At 40.0% G+C, this 20,058-nt stretch overlaps 1 pseudogene; it reads right to left on the reverse strand.

Moving 5' to 3' along the window:
- Positions 1 to 2,387: 2,387 nt before the first annotated feature.
- Positions 2,388 to 6,765, reverse strand: LOC128054824 (ferritin light chain-like; annotated as a pseudogene).
- Between the last annotated feature and the right edge of the window lie 13,293 nt (positions 6,766 to 20,058).

The raw sequence follows: 20,058 nt of genomic DNA on the forward strand, positions 1-20,058 counted from the left end.
AGAGTCCTTGTAAGAGATAGAAAGGATGCACAGATATAGAGGACTAAGTGAAAATATAGAAGACCATATGAAGACAGAGACAGAGATCCCACTGCAGGCTAAGGGAGTAATAAGATATGCCAATAACAACCAGAAGCTAGGAGAAAGGATGCGACAGTATCTTCCTCAGAGCCTCTGTAAAGGAACCAACCTGATCAGTTTGTGGCAATTTATGACAGCAGCCACAGGAAACTAATACAAAGCCTTTCAGATAAATTTTAGAGTTTATTTGCATAAATCTTGCAAAATTCTTATTAAATGTATTCCTAGGCATTTTATATCTTTTATTGCTATTATGGATTCTATACACTTTTATATTTAAAAATTAAATGATTATAGTATTATTTATTAAAATATTGATCTTATATATTAAAATATTTATGTACATTTTATATATAAAATTTTAACCTTCTGATTACTACTAGGAACCTAGGAAAGCTGTTATCTTTTATCTGGTCTCTTTATAGAACACTAATATTTGTTGGAACTATTTTTTATTATTCCCATGGATTTTCTAGGTTAACTTAGAAAATGTCACTTCCTTTCAAATATGTCTTATGTTGAACCATATGGTGGCTCAGTGCTAAAGAATTCACCTGTGATGCAGAAGATACAGGAGATGCCACAGGTTTGATCCCTGGGTGGTGAAGATCCCTGGAGGAGGGCATGGCAACCCCTACCAGTATTCTTGCCTTGGAGAATCCCATGGACCGAGGAGCCTGATAGGCTACAGTCTACAGGGTCGCACAGAGTTGGATGTGACTGAGCACACAACACACACATATTGTTACTCCCTTACAAGTTTTTACTTTTATCTTCATTTATTCTTTCCGCTTCTTTGGGCTTATTTGTTTTTATTTTTCTGGTTTCTTGAGTTGAAATTTTGGCCATCTATTTGCAGTCTTTCTTGCAAAATAATATAATTATTGGTATGGATTTTCCTCTGAAACTTTATTTTATAGGTTTCCTACCTAAAATTCTACTTTTTAAAAGTATTTAAATAACAGACATAGTCATGCAAGTAAAACTTCAACCTCCAATTTAGAAGCGTTTAAACTGGGGATTTGCCAGCTGGTCTCAGAGTTTAAGATTCTGCACTCCCTATGCTGAAGTGGGGGGCAGGGAAGGGTTTGATCCCTGGTCAGGGAACTAGGTTCCACATACTGCAACTAAAGATCCTGCCTGGGACAACTAAGACCCAGTATAGTCAAATAAATAAAAATAAATAAATATGAAGAAAATAAAACTGTATAAATTGACAAGAAAAATGTCTTTGCTCTCCATTCTCCAGCTCACAACTGTAAGTCCATGCCTTGGAGTTAACCACTTTGGATTGTTTCTGGTTTTGGTCCTTCGTATGGATATATCTCGGAGAGGGCAATGGCACCCTACTCCAGTACTCTCGCCTGGAAAGTCCCATGGACAGAGGAGCCTGGTGGGCTGCAGTCCATGGGGTTGCTAAGAGTCAGACATGACTGAGCAACTTCACTTTCACTTTTCACTTTCATGCATTGGAGAAGGAAATGGCAACCCACTCCAGTGTTCTTGCCTGGAGAATCCCAGGGACGGGGGAGCCTGGTGGGCTGCCATCTATGGGGTCGCACAGAGTCGGACATGACCGAAGCGACTTAGCAGCATGGATATATCTAGAGCGCTGAATAGTATTCTATGTCTCTTTGGTTTATCAACTGTCAGGAATACTCCTGACTGCCTTCAATGAAAGAGGTGGAGTTTAGCCCATTTAACACTTCTCAGTTCCCTACTCTTTCATGCAATTTTGATTATTTTATAACTTACTATATAGCTTACAAAAATATATTTAAACTTCTTTTTTCTTGATCCATCAACTATTTAGTAAAACCTGATTCTCTCCTAGGTAAGATGAGGAAATTAGTATGCCTACACTTCTCTTAACTTCATTGTCTCTGCCTCCCAGTTTCTTTTCATTTTGGTAAAATCATAGAATATATAGTTGCTTTTATTATTTTGAAGCAAAAAAGCTTTATTTTACCTTCGCTTATTCTTTCCCTAATGTTTTTTCCTTATGTAAATCCGAGTTTCTGATCTATATAATTTTCCTTTTGTCGGAAGAACTTCCTTAAACATTTCTGAAAAGGCAGATCTATTGGCAACAAATATCTCTCAATCTTTGTTTGAGAACGTCTTTATTTCTCATTCACTTTGTTTTTTTCTGCAAAAAGTCTTATTGTTTGCATTTGGTCCAAGGCTTGGGAGAGGGCCCCCTGGGGGGTTAAAAAGCTGCCTAGTGGCTGCAGACAGGGGCTTCATGTAGAAGCCCTGACACCAGAGGGGCTCCTCAAAGTCCTCTAGGCTCCAGAGGTTTCTAGTCATGCTTCCAATAGATATTCCCTTAACCCAGCCTGAGGACCAGCCAGCCTGTGGAGGTTGGTCAGGTGGTCACCCATCTTCTTGATGAGTTTCACCTGCTCCTCCAAGAAGTGGCTCTCCAGGAGGTCACAGAGGTGGGCACCTGCAGGGGTCATGCAGATCTAAAAGGGCATAGCTCAGGTTCTTCTCCATGAGAAGCGTGGCTTCCATAGCATCCTGGGTTTTACCCCACTCATCTTGAGATGGTTTCTGCACATCCTGGAAAGGGATATGACCCCAACGCTGGTTTTGCATTTTCAAGAGACAGCTGGGCACTTTTGCCATTCTCCTAGGCCAACCGGTAGAAAAAAATGGCCCATGCCCTTCAGACCCACATTTTCTTGGTGGAAATAGAAGTCCAAAGAGAGGTAGGTGTAGGAGGCCTGCAAATGCATGTTGACCAGGAGGTTGATGGTGGCCCTCACCTCTGTGGAATAATTCTGACGAATCTCATAGTTGATCGGTAATAAAGAGGTAAGCTCAGAAAATGGTGTTGGCTAGTCCTAGTGACTGAAGACAGCTGAGTGGCTGATTCTGAAGGTTGTGATTAGAAAGAAGATTGGAGGGTGATGGGAGGCTGGAGCAAGGGGTATCCTTGGGTCTGTTCCCTCCAAACACTGTTGAAGCAAGAGACCTGTGCGACCATCACCTGGCGCACTGCCTCTCCTTCACCTTTGGATGATAATTTCCCAGGATGCAGAATTCTAGGGTAATGTTTCTTTCTCTTCAACACTTTAAATATTTCACTTCACCCTCTTCTTACGTGCATACTTTTAGAGAAGAAGTCAGATCTCAATTCATATGTTTGTTCCTCTGTAGGTGTGGTATTATTCCCCCTCTGGCCTCATTCAAAATTTCTTTATCTTTGATTTTCTGTAGTTTGAATGTTGTATGCCTGTGTGTAATTTGGGGAGAACTGAATCATGATGGTGTTATCACTTATCTAGAGCCAGACATCCTGGAATGTGAAGTCAAGTGGGCCTTAGAAAGCATCACTATGAACAAAGCTAGTGGAGGTGATGGAATTCCAGTTGAGCTATTTTAAATCCCAAAAGATGATGCTGTGAAAGTGCTGCACTCAATATGCCAGCAAATTTGGAAAACTCAGCAGTGGCCACAGAACTGGAAAATGTCAGTTTTTATTCCAATCCCAAAGAAAGGCAATGCCAAAGAATGCTCAAATTACCGCACAATTGCACTCATCTCACAGGCTAGTAAAGTAATGCTCAAAATTCTCCAAGCCAGGCTTCAACAGTATGTGAACTGTGAACTCCCTGATGTTCAAGCTGGTTTTAGAAAAGGCAGAGGAATCAGAGATCAAATTGCCAACATCCGCTGGATCATGGAAAAAGCAAGAGACTTCCAGAAACACATCTGTTTCTGCTTTATTGACTATGCCAAAGCCTTTGACTGTGTGGATCACAATAAACTGTGGAAAATTCTGAAAGAGATGGGAATACCAGACCACCTGACCTGCCTCTTGAGAAATCTGTATGCAGGTCAGGAAGCAACAGTTAGAACTGGACATAGAACAACAGACTGGTTCCAAATAGGAAAAGGAGTACATCAAGGCTGTATACTGTCACCCTACTTATTTAACTTCTATGTAGAGTACATCATGAGAAACGCTGGGCTGGAAGAAGCACAAGCTGGAATCAAGACTGCCAGGAGAAATATCAATAACCTCAGATATGCAGATGACACCACCCTTATGGCAGAAAGTGAAGAGGAACTAAAAAGCCTCTTGATGAAAGTGAAAGAGGAGAGTGAAAAAGTTGGCTTAAAGCTCAACATTCAGAAAATGAAGATCATGGCATCTGGTCCCATCACTTCATGGGAAATAGATGGGGAAACAGTGGAAACAGTGTTAGACTTTGTTTTTCTGGGCTCCAAAATCACTGCAGATGGTGACTGCAGCCATGGAATTAAAAGATGCTTACTCCTTGGAAGAAAAGTTATGACCAACCTAGATAGTATATTCAAAAGCAGAGACATTACTTTGCCGACTAAGGTCCGCCTAGTCAAGGCTATGGTTTTTCCTGTGGTCATGTATGGATGGGAGAGTTGGACTGTGAAGAAGGCTGAGCACCAAAGAATTGATGCTTTTGAACTGTGGTGTTGGAGAAGACTCTTGAGAGTCCCTTGGACTGCAAGGAGATCCAACCAGTCCTTTCTATAGGAGATCTATCCTGGGTGTTCATTGAAAGGAATGATGCTAAAGCTGAAACTTCAATACTTTGGCCACCTCGTGTGAAGAGTTGACTCACTGGAAAAGACTCTGATGCTGGGAGGGATTGGGGGCAGGAGGAGAAGGGGACGACAGAGGATGAGATGGCTGGATGGCATCACGGACTCGATGGACGTGAGTCTGAGTGAACTCTGGGAATTGGTGATGGACAGGGAGGCCTGGCATGCTGTGATTCACAGGGTTGCAAAGAGTTGGACACGACTGAGCGACTGAACTGAACTGAACTGTTCCTACTTATTGTTCTTTGAGTTTCCTGGATGTGTGATTTGTGGTTTAATATTAATTTGAGGAAATTCTGTTTCTGGCATTCTCAAAAGGAATATCTTTGTTATACCTTCTGTAGTTGTCCATGGATCTGTTCCTTTTTCTTTTTTTTGATCTTTTTTCTTTTCAGTTTTGGAAGCTTTTATTCACATAATCTCATGCTTTTTCTTCAGCCATGTCCACTCTAAGAATGAGCCCACCAAAGCCCATCAGAAGTTATCACATCCTTCATTTCTGTTTTTGATGTCTAGAATTCATTTGGATTCTCTTTTAACATTTCTATCTTTCTTCTTGCCCATGTATTCTTGCATGTTGTCTGCTTTATCCATTAGGGCTTTTAGCATGTTAATCATAGTTGTTTGAATACTTGGACTGATAATTCCAACCTCCCTGACATATCTGAATTTGATTCTGATGCTGTTCCTTCTCTGTAAACTGTGTTGATTGCCTTTCAGTTTGCCTTGTAACTTTTAGCTGAAAGCTGGTCCTGATGTCATGGATTAAAGGAACATAGTCTGATTTCCATTTAGGATTCTCCTCCAATAAATTGTGATTGTTTCTATCTGCCTGTTTGTCTCTCCAATTTTGAGGGCAGCAGTTTGCCCCGTGACTTCAATTCTCTGAGGGATTTAAGAAAATTTGTTGATTTTTAGGCTTTTTGTTAGTTGTTAGGATGGAGTGGTGATTTTAAAGCATCTTATATTTCTGACCAGAAACCAGAAATCCTTTCAATTTTGTAACTCTCTTTTGCATAGTTTATAATAACACTTATAACCAGAATTTTCCATACTTTGTCTTCATCTATAAATCTATTATGAAATTCAAGTCCAAATAATAGCACTTACAGTATTATGATTATATAATTAGTATTTGTCACAGATCTAGGTGGGATGATTGAATCCATAGAAAAGGAGTTGTAATTTTATGTTCCTAAACCTGTGCCACTCTGAGATTTTCCTATAACAAAGTGAAATGGATATTCCTTTCATACAGTTTATCCATTTCTCAAATAAATGCCTTGTCTTAGCATACTGCATCTATGGACCATAATTTTCACAGAGATTGTAATTGTCTCCCTTTTCTCTTGTTGAAAAAGAAAATATATTTCGTAATTATCTGATTGTTATTTGTTCTGGTTTTGGAATAGTTACTTTTAAACAGACTATTTTATTGTCACATTGCATAAATCTATCCCCACTGTTTCTTTCTATGGTCTTTGTGGGTTACTTTTGCTGTTTCTTAGACTCTGTATCATCCTTTGTCATGGATTCCTCTTTGGTGTTGCTGAAGTATATTTTGGTACTTTTCAACTTTTTTCAGAAGAGTTATAAAAGAACTGTTCTAAATCTTTGCACGTATGAAATGTCTTCATTTCACTTTCACACTTGGTTGATGGTGTGGCTGCATACAGAATTTTATGTTCAAAATATTTTTTCCTTAGTTATTTGAAAACATTACTCCATTGCTTTCTTCCTTGCCTTTCTATTTTTCATGGACAATATCTTTATTACATTATACATTATATTATTACTTTATTATTTTATACCTTATAAAGATATAAGACTACTGATTTTTCACTCGGAGCCAGCTATCTTTATGTTCCACTACTGCTTTTATCACTTCTTGGTGTCTCAACTAAGAATACCTGTCTTGATTTCACCTGGAAACCCGTTACACATATTTGCAACTGCTAGATTCCCTTAGGTACAACTGACACTCTTGGTCTCTCAGTTGTAATTCCTTTGATATTTCACTTGGACATCTACCTCTGGGGTGTGCTGGGCTGTTGTCCATCTCAAGTGTAAGCAGTCCCTGGCCTGCTCCATCCGGCCACTGGCCACTCCTCTAGCTAGAATGTTAAGTATCTCCCATAGTTGCTCTGCTTTCCTCCATTTTGTTGCATCCCATGTGTCAGTGGAATCCCTGAAATTGTTACTTGTTTATAGTAATGTTTCCCCTATTCACCTCCCAACCCAAAGACTTTGGTGCGTTCTCTTTATACATATTCTGAAGTTTCAGAATGAATCTTTTTTTTCCAAACTCAGCCTCTTTCAGTCTGAAGTTTTATATTTTATATCAACTCTGGGGTATGTTCTTTTATTTTTTAATTTTTTCCTCATTTCTCTGTTCGTAGAACATCTGTGTAGGACAGATATTGGTTTTTTCAGTTGTTCTACTTCTCTTGACATTTTTTCCCTCAAGTTTTCTATCTTTGACCTTTTTACTCTATATTGCAGGAAATTTTTCTGATTTGTTTTCTTGCACTTCTTTGATTTATTCTTTATTTTGGTGATGTATTTTTAATTTCCATGAACTCTTCATTGCTTCTCAACTGCTCTTCTTTCATAGTAGTCTATTTTGGTTTAAAAGTGAATATATTCTCTTTTTGAACGTTAATGAGAATTCCTTATAGCTTCTTCTGTTTTATGAATTATTTATATTTCCACTGTCAGGTCAGTTCTTTCAAATTTTATTTCAGTTGTTCTCCAAGTAAACTTGAGGTGCAGAATTTCCTACCAATCCATGGTCTTTAACTCATTTATTTGTGGATCAAGGACAAGTGCAATTGATATAGATGGCTTGAGTGGGGTTTCCTTTCTTCTGCTCCAGAATTAGAGCTAGATTTTGTGTTTGTTGGTAGGACCGTGGATGATAGAATTTACTTTAGGTTGCTGGGGGCAAGTGGTCAGGGTGGTCCTCTCCCCAAATACCAAAGCATATTCGGTCCTCTCTGGCATGCCAACCCCTATTTTGAATTACTATTGCATGAATATATCACATAAACTGACTAAATTTCTTCACAGATGATGTCTCCAACTTGGCCTAGGGGCAAAATCCTTTGCTGCACAGACAGATGTGGCAGGGGACCAAAGACCCAGGATGACAGGATTCCATGCTCTGTTTCCGTCAGCCCTGGGCTTCTGTGCCCATCTTTGGAGTTGGGGATGAGACCGTCTGCACTTGTAACCCCATGGATTGAGTAGAGAAGGTGTATTCAGAGGAGATTCAAATGCTTTTATCTGAAGATTAAGACAAAAGCAATAATCATTCACTATTATAGGCGAGTGTGATTAACCCCACTTTATGAGTGCATTTGATGAAATACTGTGAATGAATCATGGATGTTAGAGATGAGGAGCAGCATGAGATAGTAAGTCAGCCTAACATAAACAACACCATTGCTGGTCCTTGTGTTGATCTTTGTGGGGAAAACTAGAGAGAATGCTTAAGTATTTCCATTAACCTTGGTCCAGTTCTCATCAATTAGGAGTGGAGAGGAAGAGGCTCTGTAAATCACGAACATCATAGCAAATATGTCATAGACTCCAATGGAGACTAACTTTGGGTTTCTAATTCACTAAATATCTTTCCCTTGAAGTGAGCATAGAGTAATCATGAAAGGAAAATGTGACTGTGGTTAAGACTTGTAAGGTCCCATACAAAGTGTTTGGGACCTTATTCGTTCCATTTGCACTCCTTTCTTTTGTAGAGTTCCGATCCATTTCAAAGCCTTTTCTGGGTACTGACAGGGAAGAAAGTTCTATGAAATTGGAAACTTTTATATAGATCAAGATTTTCAGTATATCCCAAAACATAGTTAGATTTGATACAGATAAATCTCAACTACATCACAATGTTGATCACTTCCTTTCTTTTAAGCAGAGTAACTGCCATTCTCAAACATAGATCAAGCATTTAGCCCTAACAATTGTAGTAATCAAAAGAGATGGTGATCAGCGTATCCAGTTTCCCATCTGTGCTTTGGCTATGATGTTTAATTTTCATTTCCTCCTTTCCATTGACATGGAAGGAGGTGAGATAGCCCTTTACAGGGGATGTTGTTACTTCTTCATTCCTACATAAGAGCCAGAATTCCATTTGGAAAGAGAAATTACATTGGGTTTGATCAATACCCTCAAAGAATTAAGGAAAATAATTACTTGTTATTTGACTTTAATGTGTACTTGATGCCCATGATTTGTGTTCTTCTGTTAATTGTAGCATCACTAGCAATTAGATTAGCAATTGTTAACATCTAGAATTGATTTTAATGCAAAAGAATCAATACTTGAGCTAAATGTTTGAATATCTTGACACTAACAAGAGACTCAGTCTTTCCAATTGAATTACTTTTTGCGTTGTGCATTTTACAACCTTGAGCATGTCTAACAGAGATGAAAAGTACCTACTGTTGTAAAGGACAATGTAAATAACTTGCTATGGTCATAGAGATGAAGGCAATGGCACTGATGGGAACAGTAAGCAGTAAGTATAGTTTGTGAAACTCAAGTATCTTAGCATTAAATTTGACAAAAATTATACTAATTACAATGGCTGATGAGGTTTGATTTGTAACTTTTTTAAACTGGAGTATAGTTGATTTAAAATATTGTGTTAGTTTCAGGAGTACAGCAAAGTAATTCAGCTATATATATATATTCATTTTATATTATTTTCCATTATACATTATTATAAAATATTTTTATAGTCCCGTATGCAAAGAAATAGCAGAAAACAATAGAATGGGAAAGACTAGAGATCTCTTCAAGAAAATTAGAGATATCAAGGGAATGTTTCATGCAAAGATGGGCACAAAAAAGGACAGAAATGGTATGGATCTAATAGAAGCAGAAGATATTAAGAAGAGGTGGCAAGAATACACAGAAGAACTATACAAAAAAGATCTTCATGACCCAGGTAACCACGATGGTGTGATCACTCACCTAGAGCCAGACATCCTGGAATGTGAAGTCAAGTGGACCTTAGGAAACATCACTATGAAGAAAGCTAGCGGAGGTGTGGGTGATGGAATTTCAGGTGAGCTATTTCAAGTCCTGAAAGATGATGCTGTGAAAGTGCTGCACTCAATATGCCAGCAAATTTGGAAAACTCAGCAGTGGCCACAGGACTGGAAAAGGTCAGTTTTCATTCCAATCCCAAAGAAAGGCAATGCCAAAGAATGTTCAGACTATGGCACAACTGCACTCATCTTACATACTAGCAAAGTAATGCTCAAAATTCTCCAAGCCAGGTTTCAACAGTATGTGAACCGTGAATATCCAGATGTTCAAGCTGGATTCAGAAAAGGCAGAGGAACCAGAGATCCAATTGCCAACATCCATTGGATCATCAAAACAGAAAGAGAGTTCCAGAAACACATCTATTTCTGCTTTATTGACTATGCCAAACCCTTTGACTGTGTGGATCACAACAAACTGTGGAAAATTCTAAAAGAGATGGGGATGCCAGACCACCTGACCTGCCTCCTGAGAAATCTGTATGCAGGTCAAGAAGCAACAGTTAGAACTGGACATGGAACAACAGACTGGTTCCAAATAGGAAAGAAATACGTCAAGGCTGTGTATTGTCACCCTGCTTACTTAACTTATATGCAGAGTACATCATGTGAAATGCCAGGCTGGATGAAGCACAAGCTGGAATCAAGATTGCTGGGGGAAATATCAATAACCTCAGATATGCAGATGACACCACCCTTATGGCAGAAAATGAAGAAGAGCTAAAGAGCCCCTTGATGAAATTGAAAGAGGAGAGTGAAAAAATTGGTTTAAAACACAACATTCAGAAAACTAAGATCATAGCTTCTGGTCCCATCAGTTCATGGCAAATAGATGGGGAAACAATGGAGACAGTGACAGACTTTTTTTTTTTTTTTTTTGGCTCCAATGCAGCCATGAAATTAAAAGACACTTGCTCCTTGGAAGAAAAGTTATGACCAACCTAGACAGCATATTAAAAAGCAGAGACATTACTTTGCCAACAAAGGTCCATGTAGTCAAAGCTATGGTTTTTCTAGTAGTCATGTGTGGATCAGACAAGGCAATGGCAACGGGAGGGGATTCCCCTCCAGTACTCCTGCCTGGAAAATCCCATGGATGGAGGAGCCTGGTGGGCTGCAGGTCCACGAGGTCGCTAGGAATCGGACACGACTGAGTGACTTCACTTTCACTTTTCACTTCCATGTATTGGAGAAGGAAATGGCAACCCACTCCAGTATTCTTGCCTGTGGAATCCCAGGGACAGGGGTGCCTGGTCGGCTGCTGTCTATGGGGTTGCACAGAGTCGGACACGACTGAAGCGACTTAGCAGTAGCAGCATGTGTGGATGTGAGAGTTAGGCTATAAAGAAAGCTGAGCACCAAAGAATTGATGCTTTTGATCTGTGGTATTGGAGAAGACCTTTAAGAGTCCCTTGGACTGCAAGGAGATCCAACCAGTCCATCCTAAAGGAAATCAGTCCTGAATGTTCATTAGAAGGATTGATACTGAAGCTGAAGCTCCAATACTTTGGCCACCTGATGCGAAGAACTGACTTATTGGAAAAGACCATGATGCTGGGAAAGACTGAAGGCAGGAGGATAAGGGGATGACAGAGGATGAGGATGGCATCACCAACTTGATGGACATGAGTTTGAGCAAGTTCTGGGATTTGATGCTGGACAGGGAAGCCTGGCATGCTGCAGTCCATGGGGTCACAAAGAGTTGGACATGACTAAATGACTGAACTGAACTGATATACTATACAGTAAATCTTTGTTGCTTATTTATTTTATGTATAGTAGTTTGTCTCTAGTACTCCTGATTTATCCCTCCCCCACTTCCTTTCACCTTTGTTTAACCATAAGTTTATTCTGTTTTAACTCTGTTTCTGTTTTGTAGATAAATTCAATTGTATTATTTTTTTAGATTCCACATACAAGTGATAATGTAATATTTGTTTTTCTCTGACTTACTTCACTTAGTATGATATTCTCTAGGCCCATCCATGTTGCTGCAAGTGACAATATTTCACTCTTTTTTATGGCTAAGTAATATTCCATTGCTTACACACACACACACACACACACACACACACACCCCACATCTTCTTAAATGAATTGTCTGTTAATGCACACTTGTGTTATTTCCATGTTTTAGTTATTGTAAACAGTGCTGCTATGAACATTGAGGTGCATGTCTCTTTGAATTAGGGTTTTCTCTGGATATATGTTCAGGAGTTGGCCTGGTGGATCACATGGTGGCTGTACTTTTAGTTTTTCAAGAAACCTCCTTTGACTTCCCAGGTGGTACTAGCAGCAAGGAACTGGGCTGCCAGTGCAAGAGACCCAGGAGACACAGCTTTGATCCCTGTGTTGGAGGGCAGGGATCCCCTGGGGGAGGGCATGGCCACCTATTCCACTATTCTTGCTGGAGAATCCCATAGATAGAGCAGCCTGGCAGTCTACAGTAAATAGGGTCACAAAGAGTTGGACATGACTGAAGCGACTTCACATGTACATACCTGTAATAAATCTCCATACTGATTTCCACAGTGGCTGCACCAATTTACCTTCCCACCAAGAGTGTAGGAGGATTCCCTTTTCTCCATACCCTCTCCAGAATGTATCTGTAGACTTTTTGATGATAGTACAATAGCTGATGTTTTCAAGTACTTGCTCTAGGCTTGACAATGTTGTTTTATTTTTCTCATTAATTTTCACAACAATCTTATAACACAGGTACTAAGTGACTCAAGAAGGATATGCCTTCATGTAGTCACAGGTTGGGTTGAATTGCAGGTCTACTGACCACAGATCCAGAACCCATAACCTGTATGCTATGCTTTAGAAACTGGGATTCTAGATATTCTAAACAAATGGAGTGTTGATGGAGTTTTAAGTGGTGGAAAGTTGAAAAGACATAAATTCAGAAAGATGAGTTTACAGATTACTGGCTCTTAAACCAGTCTAAATCTCAGAAACTCTCTTGGTAAATTTGATACTTTTATATAATCTTAAATATGGTTTGTTGAATTGAGTTCTACAGTTGTAATAGTCAAATTCACATTTTTAACATATTCATATCTGTATTAGACTCTTCACAAGTTAGAGTTAAGAACTATCAGTGTGTATACAATCATAGGTCATAGAAACATATAGGGATCTGAGTTAGGGGGACTAAACCTAGATCAGCATGTGTGTGTGCGCACGCGCATGCACCCACATGTATGTCTGACTGTGTGTTGGTGTGGTAAGGTTGCAGTTTAGAACTTCAGCCAAATAAATCACATTTAAACATTGTCTCTACTTAAAAATAATAAGACCCCCTTGGTTTGGGTTCTATTTGTTTTTGTTTGTTTGTTTTGTTCTGTTTTCAAGTATCACTTGAGAAGCTGACAATAGTTATGCAAATATTCGTCAAGGAGACCCCCTAGGCCCTAGAGAAAGTGTTTAACAGGATCTTTTGTGGCTTGACAAAGGCCAGTCAGACCAAGGAGCCCTTGGTTTTCAGAACTGAATGCTATAGAGGGAAGGTGGGGGTGAAATGAGCTAATTTACAGAAATTCCCAATAACCAATGGTTTCTCTTCTGTGGCTCAACATTAATAGAACATATTGAAGGACTAAGATATATTAATGGGGGCCAATCAGTAGAAGAGAGCAACATGAGACTCCAAGTGGAATTTACCCTAAGGCAAAGGAACTCTGATCAGGTAGCCTGGTTCAGCAATAGCACAACGAAGGGCTGGAAGGCCTTGCTGCGGCACGTGGGTGAGGCTGGATTTCCTCCTAACATTTTCACCTCAGCAAAAAGGTTTTACTTTAGAAACGAATGGTTGAGTCTGTGAGGGTAAAGCAACCCAGCTGGTACCCAAAGCCTGATTGCCAATTATATTTTTATAGTTTTGTTTTATTGGTGTATCTATTTCTTTGTTTCGTTTTGGCTGCACTGGGTCTTCATTGCTGCACATCCTCTAGTTGTGGTGGGGGGGCTGCTCTCCAGTTGTGCTGCGCTGGCTTCCCATTGCAACGGCTGCCCCTGTTGCTCTCTTCCACGGATTCCCCTTCTCATTGCAAGGGCTCTGGAGCATATGGGCTTCGGTAGTTGCGGCACATAGGCTCAGCTGCTCCATGGCATGTGGGGTCTTAGTTCCTGGACTAGTGATAGAACCAGTGACAATTATATTTTGAATAAAAATTTCACTTTAGATGAATATATCCTTTATCTCAAACGATCTTAATTGTCTTAACACTCATTTCTTTTGAACTCAATGAACCTTGCTGAAGATTTTTTTCAACTTTGGAATCACTGATTCCCAATATTTTGTCAAAAATGTTCATTTATGTAGGATCTCAAAAACCTTTGCACATCTTTTTCCTATCTTTGTTGCCATGGGAAGGTTTTTCTACAGGAGCATGTTTGCAAGAAGTGTTTGGGTTGTTAGAATCACCCACATCACTGTAAGGTAGGCAGGACAGGGATCACTTTTCCCATTTTCTGGTTGAGGAAAATGAGATAAGTGAGTTGAAGAAAGCCTCATGACTGGCCAGCAGCTGGGACAGGGCTATTCCCGACTTTTAAAGCAACAGGCCCTCTTTACTCACTGTTGTGTGCTGATAATCTTTATGAATAGTTTTCTCGACTGAAAAGTGTTCTTCAAGGAAGAGGCAGATCTAGGTTCAAATCCTGAAGCTCCGTTTCTCATCTTTGGGCAAAGTACCTAAACTCTTCAAGCCCTAGTGTCTTAATATGTAGAAAGGAAGAAAATGATATAAACTTTACAGGGTTGTGAGGATTTAATGAGCTACAGGTTTTAATTGCCTGGTATTGTATTTTGGGACTTCCCTGGTGGCTCAACAGTAAAGAATCTGTCTGCAATGCAGGAGACACAGGTTCATTCCATTTTGGGTTGGGAAGATTCCCGGGAGAGGAACTGGCAATCCACTTCAGTGTTCTTGCCTGGAAGTCCCATGGACAGAGGACTGGCAGGCTACGGTCTATTGGGTCAGAAAGAACTGGGCATAATTTAGCAACTAAAACAACAACATTGTAGTATTGAGGGAGGGTTGGATGAACTGGGAGATTAGCATTGAAATATATACACTACCATATGTAAAATAGATAACTAGTGGGAACCTGCTATAAAGCACAGGAAGCTCTGCTCAGTTCTGTGTGATGACCTAGAGGGGTGGAATAGGGGTAGGGTGGGAAGAAAGTACAGGAGGGAGAGGATATACGTATGCATATGGCTGACTCACTTCATTGTACAGCTAAATCTAATACAACATTATAAAGCAATTATACTCCGATAAAAAATAACTTCATAGAAGGAAAAAAAATTTTAATAATAAAAGTTAAGAAAAAGAAACACCATGCAGTCTCTTATAATGTTCTCCAACCTTTGCAACTTGGAGTATACCTTACCACTAACTTTTTGAGAATACATCAAAAGTTTTATTATAAGGCCCTAAAAATCTCAGGAGAAATAAAATGGTCAGTATCTTTTAGGTCAGCATGGAGTGATACAGAGAGCTCTGATCAGCAGACTGGTTCTGATAATCATCTACCACTAATAAAAACAAGAGTTTCGTTTTCATCCATTCACTGAGCAAATCTTTACTGAACACCTATTATATGCCAGGCATTGCTCTAAGTCCTGGGGAAATAACAATGAAGGCAAAAATACCTGCCCGTGGAGAGCTTACATTCTAGCGGCCCAGTGATCAATTGCTGTGTCATTTAATGCCAAAACTAATTATGTAAAAATAGTGTTTGGGCAAAACTTGGCTGGCAGTCCTTTGGCTTAATGTGCTATTGACTGAGGTCACTTATTTTTGTTTAGCTGACAGCTGGTTTGGTCTGGAGGGTACCACAGAGGTTCATTCAAATGCCTGGCACCTTGTCAGGATGGCAGGAAAGCTGAGTTCAATGAAACAGACCCCTCTCTGTGTATAGTTTCAGGGTCTCTCCATATGATTTCTCTCGCAGGACAGTCATACTTATATGCAGATGGCTTCCTGTGGAGAGAGTGCCTGGAGACCAAGGCACAAGGTGAAAGTCTTTTTCTGACTCAGACTGGGAGGTCAGGCAGCATTACTCCACTTGCATTTTATTACTGACAACTGAGTGCCTCTGGCCAGTGTAGATTCAAGGGGAGGGAAATTAGATCCCATCTTCCAATAGCAGGAATGTCAAAAAACGGTGGCCATTTTCAAGCTGCACTTTATCTGTCCTATCTCATTTAGTCCTTATAACAACAACTCTATGAGGTAGGTACCCTTAAAGTATAAGATAAGAAAACTGACACAGAGAAGTTAAGTAACGTGCCCAAGGTTTCACAGCCAGTCAGTGGCAGAGCCAGGATTAAAAAGTGGGAATCTAGATCCAGAGACCAGTATTTTAACCACTGCACCTTGTTCTCTCATATGATTTGCACTACCTAGGACAATCTATTTAAAATGACTGGGTCTCAGTTCCTCATACACAAAATGAGTGGCTAAGAATAGATGAGATTCTCATCTCATACCTGTTACAATGGCCACTACCAAGTTCAAAAAATAGCACATATTGGCCAGGATGTGAAGAAACTAAAACACTTGTACACTGTTGGTAGGAATGTGAAACAGTGCAGTTGCTATGAGAAACAGTATGCTATGCTTAGTCACAAAGCTGTGTGCAACTCTTTGCAACCCCATGGACTGTAGCCCGTCATGGGGATTCTCCAGGCAAGAATACTGGAGTGGGTTGCCATGCCCTCCTCCAAGGGATCTGCCCAAACCAGGAATCAAACCCAGGTCTCTCGCATTGCAGGTGGATTCTTAACTGTCTGAGCCACCAGATAAGCCCAAGAATACTGGAGTGGGTAGCCTATCCCTTTTCCAGGGGACCTTCCTGACCCGGGAATTGAACTGGGGCCTCCTGCATTGCAGGCAGATTCTTTTCAGCTGAGCTACCAGGGAAGCCCAAGAAACAGTATAGCAGTTCCTCAAAAAATTAAAAAGAGAATTACCATATGACCAGTATTACACTTCTGAATATATTCCCAAAGGAATTAAAACAGCCTCAGAGAGATATTTGTATACTCATTTTCATAGCAGCATTATTTATAATTACAAAAAAATGGAAGATAAAACTCATGTTCCTTGATGTATGAATGGATAAATAAGATGCCGTGTGTGTGTATATACATATATGTATATATGGAATATTAGCCTTAAAAAATGGAATTCTGACACATACTACAACATGGTTTAAGGATATTTTTCTAAGTGAAATAAGCCAGTCACAAAAGAAAAAATATTGTATGATTCTATTTATATGAAGTATCTAGAGTAGTCAAATCCATAAGTCAGAAAATAAAAGGGTGGTTGCCAGGGGTTAAAAGGAGGGAGGAATGGGAAGTTTTTGTTTAATAGGTCTAGAGTTTCAGTTTTGCAAGATGAAAGTAATTCTGGAGACTGGTTGCACAACAATGTGAATGTACTTAACACTACTGAACTGAAAAACGGTTGCGAGAGTAAATTTCATATTCTGTGTATTTTACCACAATTAAAAATAAAAAGAAGGGATGAGTTTCATCTTCAACTTTTTATAATTAAATGTAATTTTTATCCTGAAAAAAGTGAAAATGTTAGTCGCTCAGTCATGTCCAACTTTTTGCGACCCTATGGACTCTGGGGAATTACTCTGTACATGGAATTCTCCAGGCAAGAATACTGGAGTGGGTAGCCATTTCTTTTCCAGGGGATCTCCCTGACCCAAGGATCAGACCCAGGTCTCCCACATTGCAGGCAGATTCTTTACCATCTGAGCCACCAGGGAAGCCCAGTTTTTATCGTATATCTAGTATGATAATCGTTGCTTCTTCTAGATTTAGAAATAAATTTGTAACAAGTGTATTCCAATTATGGGTTGATGCCTAGTCTTGTAACTTTATGAAAAGAATGAATTAAGCCATAAGGACACATTATGTAATTTTTTTCAAAGCATTGAGATAATGAGCCATTAGGAAAGGTGTCTAGTAATGTGTACAGAAAGTGACTAAAATACACAAAAGAATTGGCTAACCAAACAGTGGAAGGCAAACTCAGACAGGACTCCTTGCCCATCCGAACAGACCAAAGCAAACAAGCATATTTTGTATTGTGCTGTGAAGGTCAATAAACTCAGACCTGGCCAGTCCAGCAGTGGGAGAGAGATGCAGAAACCAGGGCCTTTGGACTTGAGCCTCACCTCAAAATTCAAACTATAGGATAGGACTCAGACGTAAGCTATGTTTCTGTTGCCTGGAAGGTGACATGTCGGGAAAAAACAAATAACCAGGTTCTGGGCTTCAGAAAATTATTTTACCAGGCCATTTAAGGGAGAGCAAGTTTGATTTCAAGTTCTAATTAGAAGATGAATATAACTTTTTTCAAGTGACCAGAAGGTAGATAAGGAAATATTCCAGAGGCACCACTAAACCCCAGGGCAAGAGAGAGAAAAGGAAATGGTGTTCTTTTCTCACTTGAAAACTTTTTTCCTGATTATCCAAATAAACACATTCATTGAAAATACAGTGCAATGGACAGTTGCTATTTTGATGGCCCAGCAGCTCTCTTCTTTTCCTGGTACACTGCACACTCCTTATCACAATAACCATCTGGCCGTAGTGGGTGGTGCTGTCTTTTCTTTAAAAAACAGTTCTGTTACGGCATGGGGAATGCAGATTGCACTGACTCGCCCCAAACTCAAGCAGAATAGATCCTGTTACCTCCTGGTTTTGGGTAAACTCCGGGAATTGGTGATGGACAGGGAGGCCTGGCGTGCTGCGATTCATGGGATCGCAAAGAGTTGGACACGACTGAGCAACTGAGCTGAACTGGCTTTACTACCTCCTGGTTGCTGCTGTCTTCTTCCATAAACCTGCCTTCCTGTGCACTACCCTCTCTCACTACACCACCACCCTGGCCACTGGGATTGGTTATGGGATCTAAAATGGGCCCCAATTTTTTGTCAGGATTATTTTAGCTGGATCTGTCACAGACCCCAGAGAATGAGGGAACATTCTTTGCTTCTGTAGTGGAAAAACTAGGAAATGTGAATCTGGGAGCTCCTGATCACAGAGTCCCAAGGCTCGTGGAGAAGGCAGATCTACCACGCTGCTAAGTCACTTCAGTCAGGTTCAACTCTGTGCGACCCCACAGACGGCAGCCCATCAGGCTTCCCCGTCCCTGGGATTCTCCAGGCAAGAACACTGGAGTGGGTTCCCATTTCCTTCTCCAATGCATGAGTGAAAAGTGAAAGGGAAGTCACTCAGTCGTGTCCGACTCTTAGCGACTCCATGGACTGCAGCCTACCAGGCTCCTCTATCCATGGGATTTTCCAGGCAGGAGTACTGGAGTGGGGTGCCATTGCCTTCTCTGAGATCTACCATAGGTGATATTAATCGCAATATACAGAGAGATTTAGAAAGAGTCCCTGGTTCCAGTCAGTCCTAGTAACTGATTCAGTAAGCCAATAAATAACCTTTTAATTAAACTAGTTTGATTTCGGCTTCTGTCACTTACAGTCAGAAGAGCTCTGACTGGTACTAAATACACAAATATAGAGAAACAGAATAATATGCAGCTGTAGTGCTACTCCCCAGGGTCAGCAACTGATAACTTTCCATCATGTGTACTTATAATCTTTTTATTAAGCTTTCTGTTTGTGTGCTTTTTCATTATATCATTTTCCAGTATTATTGAAAATGTTAACAAAAAATAGCTTTCACTGCTGTTCCCATAATATTTGATGTCTGGGTTATTTCTAAGTTTTTGAATGAATAGTGGACATAGATTTTTATTTGTATTTCAAATTATTTCATTGGGATATAGTACTAGAAAGAGAATTACAGCATCAAAAAATATAAATTGTGACTTTTTGGTCATATTGCCTGGCTTGCAGGATCCCAGTTCCCCAACCAGGGATGGGACCTGGTCATGGCAGTAAAAGCCTGGAATCCTAACCACTAGGCCACCAGGGAACTCCTCAAAGTTTTTTTTACTTCTGTTGAAAAAGTGATATATGATAAAAAACAGTTTAAGAATGTAACAGTTAACAAGTTATCCTTCCATATCTGACCTTCAAGCATGTTTCTTCTTCCTCAGATTCTCTCTCTCTGTATTTCTCTCTGTATATTGCTTCCTTGGTAGCTCAGCAGTAAAGAATCTGCCTGCAATGCAGGAGACCCTGGTAGATGTGGGTTCGGTCCCTGGATCGGGACTATCCCCTGGAGAAGAAAATGGCTACCTACTCCAATGTTCTTGCCTGGAGAATCCCACGGACAGAGGAGCCTACAGTCCATAGGGTCATAAAGAGT

Source organism: Budorcas taxicolor, chromosome 10, assembly GCF_023091745.1.
Source record: "Budorcas taxicolor isolate Tak-1 chromosome 10, Takin1.1, whole genome shotgun sequence".
Taxonomy (NCBI): Eukaryota; Metazoa; Chordata; class Mammalia; order Artiodactyla; family Bovidae; genus Budorcas; species Budorcas taxicolor.